This window comes from Brassica napus, unplaced genomic scaffold (genome assembly GCF_020379485.1).
Source record: "Brassica napus cultivar Da-Ae unplaced genomic scaffold, Da-Ae ScsIHWf_2605;HRSCAF=3354, whole genome shotgun sequence".
Lineage (NCBI taxonomy): Eukaryota > Viridiplantae > Streptophyta > Magnoliopsida > Brassicales > Brassicaceae > Brassica > Brassica napus.
In genome coordinates, this window is record NW_026015909.1 from 1,534 (window position 1) to 15,036 (window position 13,503).

At 37.1% G+C, this 13,503-nt stretch overlaps 1 pseudogene; it reads right to left on the reverse strand.

Moving 5' to 3' along the window:
• Positions 1-702: 702 nt before the first annotated feature.
• LOC125601544 lies at positions 703-2,355 on the reverse strand (annotated as a pseudogene).
• Between the last annotated feature and the right edge of the window lie 11,148 nt (positions 2,356-13,503).

The following is a 13,503-nucleotide window of genomic DNA, read 5'->3' on the forward strand; positions in this document are numbered from 1 at the left end:
ATACGGTGGATAAGACTCATAGTCATAGTCATTCGAGAGCGTGGTTTTTCTAAAAAGTCTACACATTGTTTTCGATTCTCCATGTTACATCATTACTTTTTTGTATAGGAGTCTTCTCTAATTTGTTCTTTTTCCAATTTTAGCCCCACATTAAGTCATTTATTTACCACCGACCCCACAATAAATACATTAACTAGTTAACCCCCACCATAATCACTTTTTAACAAGTAATCAGTTATCCTTTGAAACAAAGAAAAAGTAATCAAATTATCTTAATGCTTTTTACATGTTATCCTTTTGTTGCTTTCGGTTCATTGAGTCCACTCGATTAATGCAGTCAGCTAAATATAGGAGACTATGACCGGCCATATTAGCCGCCCCTTACCGTAACATCCCTAAACTACCCGTTCATATGGCATGTATTTACGGTAATGCCACTAGATCTGTTTGGATTCCATTCATTGAAAAAACAGAGCGTTACTTACACCCCTGCTTTTGTAATCTTTCTAAACCCTCAAGGTCCTCAATTTACGACCGTGCTACTAACCGGAAACTATATTATATACAACTTTTTTTTCAGGCACTTTTTACTTCTCAGAGACAACTATATACACATACACCTTTTTTCTAGCTTCGATCATTTTGTATGTACTAATAGTAAGTTTGCAAAACTATATCTTCTGTATCAACAAGACCTTTCCTTCATCCCCTCTGCGGCGCTTTAACCGGTACCGTGTCTCTTAAGCCACTTCAAAATTGCTTCCGCTTTTCTCACTGCACGATCTGATCCTTGCTTCGCAAGCTTTGTAAACGTCCCGTATTGATTCTCCTCTTCGGCTCAGCACTTTCAGCCTTCCACTCCTGTCTCTGTTTCTGTCACACATGTTAAAGACGATCACCACAGCGTTCTCGTGAGTCACTGGACAACTCGGTTTCCTCAAGATACTCAACAGATCACTGATAAACCCTAGATCATTCATTCTTTAACCCCACGGTTGTGCGTAGAAGCAACGCCAAGAGAGCTAACAACTCAGCCATCATTGCTTCCTTCTTTGATCTTATTGGTCAGAACGGGAATCAAACCGGATGAAACAGCTTTTTCTTCTCTGTTCTCCGATACACTACAGATGTTGAAAACCGCAGAGGCGGCCTCGGTGGTGATAAAAACCCCCTTCTTTCTCCGATTAAACCTATAAGAGCCTTGAGCGTTTCAGAGTTACCGATGATGAGCCTATTAGACTCAATGGCTGAAAGTGACAGTAAAGTCGCTGCAGAGTTTCTTCGAGTCTCAGATGTCCCCTGCTTTAAAGTTGTAAGCAGTGGAATCACTAAAGGGTTTTCAGCAATTATTCTTTTATTCTTTTCAACGATGGAGAGGTTGAACAGGGTTGTGATAAGATTCTCCTGAAGCTCAAGATTCAAGTCAACAGCAGAGAGAGGAGTGAGCAACCGTTTTGATCGAATCAGGGAGTTCAGAGACAAGGAAGGCTCGGACATTGGCGAATCTCTTGGTCTGTCTGCGAAGCTCTTCCGCAGCTTGTGCCTGATCTGCAACAGAGGAGGGAGAGGAAATCCTCTGAAGCAATGAGTCTATTCCATCAGTGAAGAGCTCAGTAACTATCTCTTCAGATGATTTTGGCCGCTCAATTTGTTAACTAGACACCATTGTGTAATCAACTCATCTACCAAAAGGTTCGGTGTCAAGGATACATGAGAGAGGACTTGGTTGCTTATGGGACATGTTCGTTCACTTCAGCCACTCTTTGATATATCTTTTCTCATAAGTCTGAAATGGAAAACAACAGAGCAACAATTAGCACAAACACCCCAGAATCTTTGTATTTGTATAACCAAAGATGAACACATTTGTATACATAACAATTCATATTGTTATATGATCACACAAAACACTATACGCATACAAACACAATCATGGAGTTTCTTGGCAATGTTAAAGAAGGGGGTGCAGTGCATGCATATGTAAAGTTATATACTTGAAAATAGAAAAAAAAAATAGTAAAATTAACTTCAAAGAAAGTGGAAGAACTTCAAACCCGCCCAGAAGCTATGATGACGGGTTCGATCATGATCTTCTTGGAGAGTGTACATTTAAACTCTCTCGGCACATCCCCTTTTCCGGCGACGGAGGAGAAAGGATATCAGTCCCCGGTTCAACTTCTCTCAGACAGTTGATGATTCTATTCGCTTCGTCAATTGCTTTCATCAAGACTCCAGTCTCACCGTGATCTTTGCTTTCTCCTCCGTAAGATAAAATCTCAGTCAGTATCTTCTTAAACTCCCTCTTCGCTTCAGAGTAACGGCGTCTGCCGCCGTCGTCGTCGTCGAATCCGTCATGTCTGCCGGAGAATTGAGTCTCGAATTAGAAGAAGTAAAAAGACCTAGAAACTCAAGAATTGGGAAGTTTCTGTTTGAAGTAGAGATGGAGAGAGAGAAGCAAAGAAGAAAACGATCTTTTTAATCAGTTAGCTTTTTCAGTTATGTGTTTGTTTGTTTTGTTTTTTGTTCTTTTTTTCTTATTAATCCCTTTTTGTTTTCATTACGTACGCCACTTGTCTATATCGCCTGCCACTTCATGCATATTTTAGGTAATTAAATTACATTTAGATTCTTGTGGTGGTTTAGAAAAAAGATCCAGATTTTGCCATTAACTATTTCTTTTGGTTAAAGCAAATTCTTCAATGTATCACATAGAGATCAAAATTTCCAAAATATCACATTTAAAAAAAAATATTATAAAATAATACTAAAAATTTCTTGAAATAGCATTCATTTGACAAAAAAATACTAAATTACTCTTAACTTATAAACCTTTATTTCACCCACCTCGCTTAAATACTGAACTCTAAAATCTAACAGAAAATTCTTAATCAAAAGTATTATATACAAATCCTCTTAACTATTTTTTGGATAAAATGTTGTTCTAGTGCTATTATATATAATTTTTCTTAGACAAAGTATGCTATGGTGAATTAATAATTCTTTGGGTATACAATTCACAGTATTCGCCAAAATTCCACCACCTCTACAGTTTTTATCAAAAAAAGAGAACCGATGACTACAGGTTCGCTCATGATCGCATAAGAGAGCGTACATTTAAACTCTTTCGGCACTTTTGGGGCTGACGAAGCCGGAGAAGACGAAGTAGTAGGAGCAGATTCCGGTTTCTTTGATTCAACTTCCCTCATAGAGTTCAGGATTCTAATGGCCTGTCAATCGTTTTCAAGGCTCCCAAACTTCCGTCAGCCTCACCCCGATCTTTGCTTACTCTCCTCCGTCGTCAAGAATCTCCGTCACTGTCTTCTTTTATTCCAGCCTCAGTGCATCGGCGTTTAATGCTGCTGCATCCGCCGTCGGTTCCGCCATTTCAACCGGAGGATTCTCGAAAAAACGCGGGAATATACACGTACACCCAAGAAACACGAGAATTAGGGAAAACAAGGAAGAAAAGCAATTGAGTTTATTATTATGAGAAATTAGGATAGATATACACTTCCAATGCCAATATTAAGAAGGGATAATTTGCTTAAAAACAAAAAATAAGGAAACTAGTGGAATGTGATGCCAATAACAGTAAGGCCATGTTCGTTTGCTCACCCATGTGATCCATCTGGGTGAAGATGCAAATGGATGTTCGTTTTGTGCATTATAATGCTACATCCAGATGTATCACCCATTTGAATTTTTAAAAACTCATTTCAAATTGTCACTCAAATGAGGGTGAGTCTTGATGGTGCATCTGGATGCAGATGCATCTATTTCAGTTCAAAATGATTAATGACAAAAATGACTTTTTAAAATCAAAATATTATTTTCAAACTGTAAATTCTATTTTTTTGCATATACATTTTTCCGCTATAACCAAAAAATACATTTTCTCGCAAAAACTGAAAAACACACATTCCCGCTAAAACCGCAAGATGCTTTTTTTCGCAAAAAAAAAACATAAAACGCACATTTCCATAAAAACACATTTTTCGGTCAAACAGTAAAATCGCACTTTTCGACCAAAACCGAAAAACGCATTTTCCCGTCAAACCGAAAAAACGCATTTTCCCGCCAAACCCCAAAAAACGCTTTTTCCCGCCAAAACCCAAAAAATGCATATTCCCGCCAAAACTCCAAAGCATTTTCCGGCCAAACCGCAAAAGCATTTTCTCGCCAAAACCGGAAAAAGAATTTTCACACCAAAACCGGAAACAAAATTTTTCCGCCAAAACCGGAAAACGTAATTTTCTCGCCAAAACCGGAAAACACAATTTTACCGCCAAAACCGAAAAACAGAATTTTCCCGCCAAAACTTAAAACACAATTTTTCCCGCCAAAAACAGAAAACAGAATTTTCTCGCCAAAACCGAAAAACAGATTTTTCCCGCCAAAACCGGAAAAACACATTTTCTCGCCAAAACCAAAAAAATACATTTTCCCGCCAAAACCGAAAAATGCATTTTCCCGCCAAAACCAGAAAACCAATTTTCCCGCCAAAATCGAAAAACGCATTTTCCCGCCAAAACCAGAAAAACAAATTTTCCCCGCCAAAACCGGAAAACAATTTTTCCGCCAAAACCGGAACAACAATTTTTCCGCCAAAACCGGAAACACAATTTTTTCTGCCAAAACCGAAAACAGAATTTTTCCGCCAAAACCGGGAAAATGCATTTTTCCGCCAAAAACAGAAAAACACAATTTCCAGCCAAAACCGGAAAACACAATTTTCCCACAAAATCGCGAAAAAGGTTTTCCTGCCAAAATCACGAAAAAAAACTTTCCCGTCAAAATCGTGAAAAAAAATTTTCTCGTCGAAAACACTTTTTTCCCGCCAAAACCGCAAAAATACACTTTTCCCGTCCAAACCGCAAAAACGTATTTTTTCGCCAAACCCATAAAAACGTATTTTCCCGTCGAAACCACGAAAATACACTTTTTTTTGCCAAAAACACATTTTTCTTCAAAACCGCAAAAATATTTTCCGCCAAAACGGTAAAAATGTTATTTTTCCACCGAAACGTAAAAAATTATATTTTAGTCATTTTATTAACAAGTCCACCTGGATGCAGATGGAACTTAAAAAATGAAAAACAAACTGACATAGTTTGCATTCAGATGATTCATCTGGATGCATAGACGAATGAAGAAACGAACAACACCCAGATGGAGCATCTAGATAAGACATTTAAATGGACCATTTGGATGCATCTTCCAGATGTACAAACGAACATGGCCTAAAACTAAACCTGTTGTACGTAAAGTAGATGCGGAATGACGACGGTGCCCCTGCGTATTAGACGTAACACCTATTTACCTACCTGTTGAGCTTGGTACAGCTAATAGCTGTCAGAGAATTTTTTAAAACTATTAAAAAGATTAGATAAATATTGGGTTCAGATTTTTTGGTGTGCTCGCGTAAAGGTGACAATGCAAGAAAAGATTTTGCTTCCTCTATTTACTAGCAATATTTTTATATTCACTTATATTTGTTAATAGACTTTTGCAAGGATTTTGATTTTTATTTTGTTCTCTCTCTCGCCGTAATCATTATCTTATATCTTGATCTTTTTCTGATGCTTCTTTATTCTACTGATAAATCCACAGAAAACCAAAGAAAATTTTGTCAAGTATCATATGATCTTTACCACACATACATAATCGCTCAATCACATCAGACCAATCCCCACGACAATCTCAAACAGATCATGTGTACTCTCTCTTGAAGTTCATCATCTTTAGTTTTTTTGCATCTGAAAATTTTTCGGATCACTCAGACAATCAAGACTAGCATCTCATCTCACCTCACCTCCAGAACATAGAATTTTCAATTGAAGTCAGAAATTGGATCTCATTACCCTCACATAGATGGATATAACAATATGATAGTTAGCTAGCTAACAAAATTTATTCATGGCTAAAAAAAAATATTATACAAGCAATCGTTTGTTTTAGCCGGGTAAATGTCTTAAAAAATCAAAGTGGTGCAAAATGTTTTAGATAATTTTGAACACATATGTGTGCACAAAATATGATATAACATAAGTATCAAATAAGTCTGGCCAGCTAACAAATATATGTTTTCGTCTATTAATTTTCTTAGCGATCTACTAAATTTTCCTTGATGTAAACAATATAAAAAATACAAAATACGAAATTATGTATGCTTGCTAACTCAACTATTTTCCCGTCTAATATATTTTCAAACTAGTAAACTTTTTTATACAATTCTAAAGAAGCAATCAAGTAAAGTATCTTTTCGTCCTAAAAGGAGTGCGAGAGTGAAACTTCTGATAGGTTGGGAAGACTTTAACTATTAACCACATTTTAATCCATAATCCGTTTATGAAATATTATTAACCGGCCAACAACGTTATGAATCGTGTCTAGTATATTACATAACCACCTAATATTGAAGGAATATCCATCTCCGTACATGATGTTTCACTACAAGAAAACAGCGACATACCGAAGGAAAAAATCGTCGGTATGTCGTCGGAATAACGTTATTCCGACGACATACCGACGAAACAAGTCCTCGGAAATAACTCCTCGGAAATTCATTTTTTCTCGGAAATCCCGGATATTTCCGACGGAATTCCAAGGAAATGAATTTTTGAGGAAACTCCGAGGACCACCAGTTCGTTGGAAAGGTCCTCGGAATATACCGAGGAGAACTTCCTCAGGATATTTCGATGGACTTTCCGATGGTCCAATCCTCGGAAGTTCCGACGAAATATTTCTCGGAATTTTCATCGGGAATTTCCGAGGAACAGAGCCCTCGGAAAATTCCGAGGAATGAGTCCCTCGGTATATTCCGAGGAAGGAGTCCCTCGGTATATTCCGAGGAAATGTTCGTCGGAAATTTCCGAGGGTTCATTTCCTCGGAATTTCAAAAAATTATTTTTTTTTTTTAAATAAAATTTTTGAAGTTTAAATTCGAAAATATAAAATTAAAATTAAAATTGAAAACATATTAGATAATATTCAAAGTTGTACAAATAAAAATTAAAACATTCCGAGTTTTTGAAAAAAAAAAACTACGGGTCTTGCACGTTCGGGAACACCTCGTTCGGGTACATCCTCTGCATCATCTCCATCATTTGCTGGTTCAGCCTCTTCTGGGTCTCATAGCCCACCTGTTGAGCCGCCATCTGGGTCTCCAACAAAGATATGCGATCATCCTTGTTCTTCAACTGAGCCGTAAGTACTTCTGGATCAACAAAGGGCGGTGGTGCAGAAGAAGGAGGAACCGACCGGGTGCGACGACCCAAACCAACCGACCAAGCGTCCCTTCTTCTTTGGAACCGACTGAAATAGAAAATAGCCAAATTTAAATAATGTAAAAAGATGATAAAATAAAATCAAGAAATAAATGAATTGAACTTTTTAAAAAAAGAACTTACGATTCAACAACGATTTCGTTGATTCGAAACCGGGACAAGTTGGTCGAAGCCGTCGAATCGTTATCCTCGGTTTGAAGCTGAGACACTTCGTCTTGCACCTGAGTTTGGACCAAGGTGACCACTTCCCTCACAAGACCGTCATCAATATGGCCGGTCTTCTTGTTGGTATACGCCCTCTTCATTAGGGCAAGATCATCAACCGGATCGCCATCATTTTTCTTCTTCCGCCTTGAAAAAACATAAATTAAACAAACATTAGAAATTAGAAGAAATGCATAAAAAATAAAAATTTCAAAACTTAAATAATTGAAGAAAAAAAGGCGGCTGAACTTACCATGCGATCCCCCCAGAGTGGCAATAGATTGAGCACCCAAGTTATGCTTGAAGACGCCCTTCCCTTTACGGTCGCTCCTGCGGTTGGTAGAGTTGGTGGAAGAAGTTTCTTTCGTCTCTTCCTTATCCCAATGCGCACACAACTCCGTCCAGACCGTGTTGTTTATCGACTTTGGGACCTTTTAATAATAAAAAAAAAGAAAATAGTTTTTAATAAATAAAAAAATAGTTTAATAAATTAAAAATTGTTTAATAAATTAAAAACAACCTTGTTGATTTCCCACTTCTTCTTCCACTCGTGGATCTGCTTCCCATAGTTGTCCATAACTTTATGGACGAAGTGGTGATAGATAAAGAGCGTCTCATCGGAATTCCAGTTGAATTCAAAAAACATAATTAGTAGAAAATATATATTAAAGATTAAAAATATAAGTAAAAAATTAAAATACTTACCGCAAACTGACGAAAACCGCAGATGCTGCTGCTTGTCGGTAGGGAAGTCAGTGAAAGTCGGATGTCCCTTGTCGAGGGCCGAGTACATCATACGGTAGATCCATGCGCTGATCTCGTTCCCGGATCGGTTGAACCTAATAAAAAGAACAAATTATTAATAATGAATCAAATTTTAACGAAAAAAATATGTTTAATTACCATGTTTGACCCCGTCCATGTGGATACGGAGTCAGATAGGGAAGATGGTCACGACCGGGCTGTCGAACCAACTCCGCAACACTCATCACTCCCGGAGGACCCGGAGGAGCAGGAGCAGGTGCAGCAGAGGGAGATGTATGGTAGGAGCTGTGGGGCGAAGCGGAATTCTGAAAATGGCTGGAATCCAGAGACTGGCTCCCCGTACCACCACGACCACGACGCTGTCGAGGCCGGGTCTGATCATCATTAGAACTGTAAATTAAAAAAAAATATTTAATAAATATTGAAATATATAATTTTTTTTAAAAAAAAATCCCAAATAATAGTTTTTAATCACAAAAAGTTTTATAGATATTAAAAATGTTTATAAATATATAAAAAGAGTTCTAATAAACAAAAATAGTTTTAATAAATAAAAAATAGTTTAATAATTACAAAAAATAGTTTTAATAATATTAAAAATGTTTAATAAATATAGAAATTTATATTATATATATATATATGTTTTTTTTTTAAATCCCAAAAAATAGTTTTTAATCACAAAAAAGTTTTATAGATATTAAAAATGTTTAATAAATATAATAAATAGTTCAAATAAACAAAAAATAGTTTTTTATAAATAAAAAATAGTTTAAAAAATTACTAAAAAATAGTTTTAACAATATTAAAATGCTTAATAAATATAGAAATTTATATTATATATTATATTTATTTTTTTTAAAAAAAAATCCCAAAAATAGTTTTAATCACAAAATTAATAAAACTAAAAAAAAAAATTCCAATCAAGTGAATACCATAATCAAAACTCGATTTTACAAAATCCTACCATTCACCCTAACAAAATCTATAAATATCATTCCAAAATCATCAGATCTACTTAAAACCTAACAAATCTAACCTAAGAGAGTGAGATAGGGTTCATACATGATCAGTGACTGAAATTGTGGAGGATTAGGGCAGAAATCGCGAGAGAGAAGAGAGTTTTCGGCAGAGAGGTGTGAGAGAGAAGAGAGCTTGTTCGGCGGAGAGAGGAAGAGAGAAATGGGAAAGAAGATCTGGTTTGACCTAACAAAATGAGGCGTCAGACGGAAATGTCCGTCAGAATTTCCTCGGAAAAATTTATATTTCCGTCGGAATTTCCTCGAAATCATTATTTCAATTTTCGCGAAATATTTGGCGGCTTAGTTTACCCCGGTTAAATGAAAATATTCCGAAGAACCATGTTTCCTCGGAATACCCTCGGTAATTTCCGAGAAATTCCGAGGAAAAAGGGTTTGGGGTTTCAAAACATCGATTTTTTTGCCGTATTTCATTTCTTATACAATTGTAATGCATACTATTGAGGATTCTTTCTATAGATGATCATAAACCATGAAATAACAAAATTTCAAAAATAATTGTAAGTATTCCCTTTACCGTTTATTAAAATGTATAAGTGTTTCTCTTTTGTTGTGTGGTTTTCGTTCATGCAATCGTAAAAGTGTTTGTTATTGGGTAAAACACCAAAGTTTGACTTCATAATCTGGTTAAGACACTTAATGAAGGTTATATACGTGTTATTCAATCCGCAAAACGTTGTTTTCGGTTTAAAAAACCCATAGTTCCTCGGAATTTCCTCGGAATATTCGAGGGAATTCCGAGGAAACCCTTATCTTCCTCGGAATACCCTCGGTAATTTCCGAGGAATTCTGAGGAAAAAGGTTTGGGTTTCAAAACATCGATTTTTTTCCGTTTTTGATTTCTTATACAATTGTAATGCATATCATTGAGGATTTTTTGTATAGATGATCATAAACCATGAAATAACAAAATTTCAAAAATAATTGTAAGTATTCCTTTTACCGTTTATTAAAGTGTATAAGTGTTTTCTTTTATGTTGTGTGGTTTTCGTTCATGCAATCGTAAAAGTGTTGTTATTGGGTAAAACACCAAAGTTTGACTTCATAATCTGGTTACGACACTTAATGAAGGTTATATACGTGTTATTCAACCCGCAAAACGTTGTTTTCGGTTTAAAAACCCATAGTTCCTCAGAATTCCCTCAGAATATTCCGAGGGAATTCCGAGGAAACCCTTATCTTCCTCGGAATTCCGTTGGTATTTCTATTAAAAAAAAAAGTCGATGCTAGTCAGTTTCCGAGTCATCATCACCAGATGAATCTGAATCTGGATCTTGGTGAAACTCTCCAATCACTGGTTCATCCCTACGTGAACGACGGCTTCCTCTCCAAGTCGGTTAAATCGACTACAAGGCCAACTCCAGCTAAATCTTCTGCTGCACTTAAGTTGCCGGATGTGCTGGTTGTAGTGGGTCTTCCAGCTCAAAACTTCCTTGAACTCGCCCTCTCGGGTTGAGTCTTGTAACAGTAAGACTTGGATCTTCTCTGTTCCTTACCGGGGGTACTTGATATAACAAACCTGTAACATTTAAAAAATTATTAGTAAAATTATAATTAATACACATGATGATGAATCATTCTGAATAATTAACATTTAATTACCTGATCGGCATGAGAAGCAAGAATGAAAGGATCATAATATTGCAGCTTTCGCCTCGAATTCTGATGTAACACCAATGCATCTGTTCTCACACCTCGATCTAGAGTGTTGTCTTGCCAATCGCAATAGAAAACAGTACAGCGCAATCCAACTATGCCCAAATACTTGATTTCCAAAATCTCATGTATGTGTCTGTAGTATACATCATCTCCTGATGCAGAACAAACACCAGCATCATAAGTCGTACTCGAACGTCTCCTCTTCTGAGTTGTGAATGCATATCCTCGAGTACAAAATCTCGGATATGACTTCACAACAAAGTTTGGTCCAACGACCATCTCGCATATCCAATCGTCAAATGTTTCACATCTTGCCAAACCAGCAGACACCTATTAATAGCACATATATATGTTATATCAATAAATGTGAATTAGTATAAATATGTGATAAATGATATTCTAATTTGTTTAAAGCACTCACATAAGTAAACATCCATCCAGCAAATTCTCTATGCTTCATTTCTTCTAGTTCGTCCTCTGTGGCGTATCTATATTCGAACCGCTTTCTGCCATGAAAATCATGTACATATGATGACAATGATGTAATTAATTAAGGTTTAAATTTCAACTTGTTAAAATAAAAATTTGTAAGCTAATTTATTTACCTCTCATATTGAAGAACATCTTCCCAGTTGGTGAGCAAATATGTTTGCAAATTACTGCGCTCCTGCTCAGTAAGTCGACAGTCCTTTTGTTTTCCGCTAAGTCGTCCAACGTCTGTGAAAATGTCTGGAACCGTAACATGATATATTGCCCGTTCGCCTCTATCATCATGCCGAGCAGGTCTTCTGTTTTTGGTCTGAACTTCTGCTGGAAAGTAGTACTCGGCAAAGTTTGAAGTTTTCTTCATTGATCATCTTGCGACTATAGAACCTTCCACCCTACTTAAATTTTTCACCATCTTCTTCAAATGGAACATATATCGCTCATACAGATACATCTATCTATACTGCACAGGACCACCAAGTTCCAATTCTCTTGCCAGGTGAATAACAAGATGCTCCATAACATCAAAAAATGAGGGAGGAAATATCTTCTCAAGGTTGCACTGAATCACGGCTATGTTAGTCTTCAAATTTTCAATACCTTCAAGAGTCATTGATCTCGTGCATAAATCGCGGAAGAAACCACTTATCCCTGCAATTGCTTCATGAACATTTCGTGGTAATAGTTCCTTGAAGGAAAACGGAAGGAGGCGCTGCATCATTACATGGCAATCATGGCTTTTCAAGCCAGTAAACTTTCCTTCATTTCTGTCGATACAGTTACGCAAATTAGATGCGTAACCGTCTGGAAATTCCACATCGTTTGAAATCCAATCAAATAACGCATCTTTTCCCTCTGCATCAATTCGGTATATGGGAAAATGAGCCCTACCATTCTCATCAACATGAAGTTCTGAACGAGCACATATATCGACTAAATCCAGTCTTGACTTCAAATTATCCTTTGTTTTACCTTGAATATTAAGGATTGTGTTCATGAGATTGTCAAAAAAGTTCTTCTCAATATGCATGACATCTAAATTATGCCTTAGCAGATGATCCTCCAGTATGGCAGATTCCAGAAAATACTTTTTTGTGCCAGTATGTAGGTCTCCAACAGCATCTACCGGAAATGCTCATGTCAACCGACGTCTGGCGTCCTTTCTGCACCAAAATCTCTTAGTTGTGTCTTCAAATCTTTCCCACAAATTTCCGGAGGTGGACTGTCAAACACCCTCTTGTTCTTCGTAACAAATTCTTACTCCTACGATGGATGATCAGGTGGTAGGAATCTCCTGTGATAGTCAAACCAACACGTTTCCCTTCCGTGTTTTAGTTGGAAAGCATCAGTGTTATCTTGACAATATGGACAAGATAGCCTTCCATGCGTTGTCCATCCAGATAACATACCATATGCTGGAAAATCACTTATTGTCCACATTAGTACTGCCCGCATTTGAAAGTTTTCTTTACACGAAACATCGTATGTTTCAGCACCTTGAGCCCATAGTTGTTGCAACTCATATATTAGTGGCTGAAGAAACACATCAAGTGATCTCTTAGGATGCTCTGGTCCGGGAACGAGAATCGAGAAAAACAAAAACTCTCGTCGCAAGCACAAGTTTGGGGGTAGGTTGTATGGTGTAAGAATGACTGGCCATAGAGAATATTGTCTTCCACTCTTGTCAAACGGGCTGAAACCATCAGTACATAATCCAAGGTAGACATTTCTTCTCTCATACGCAAAGTCGGGATACTTTGATTGGAAATGCTTCCACGCTTTTGCATCTGAAGGATGTCTGATCTCACCATCTGTTGAGTGCTCCGCATGCCATCTCGTTGGTTGCGCTGTGCGTTCAGACATATACAACCTCTACAACCTTTCCGTCAAAGGCAAATACCACATCCTTTTATATGGCACTGGAACTCTTCCACTCGTATCTTTATAACGAGGCTTCCCACAAAATTTGCATGTAACCCCGTTTCATCCGCCCCCAATAAATCATGCAGTTGTCGCTGCATACATCTATTACCTGATACGATAAACCAAGACCAGCTACGAGTTTC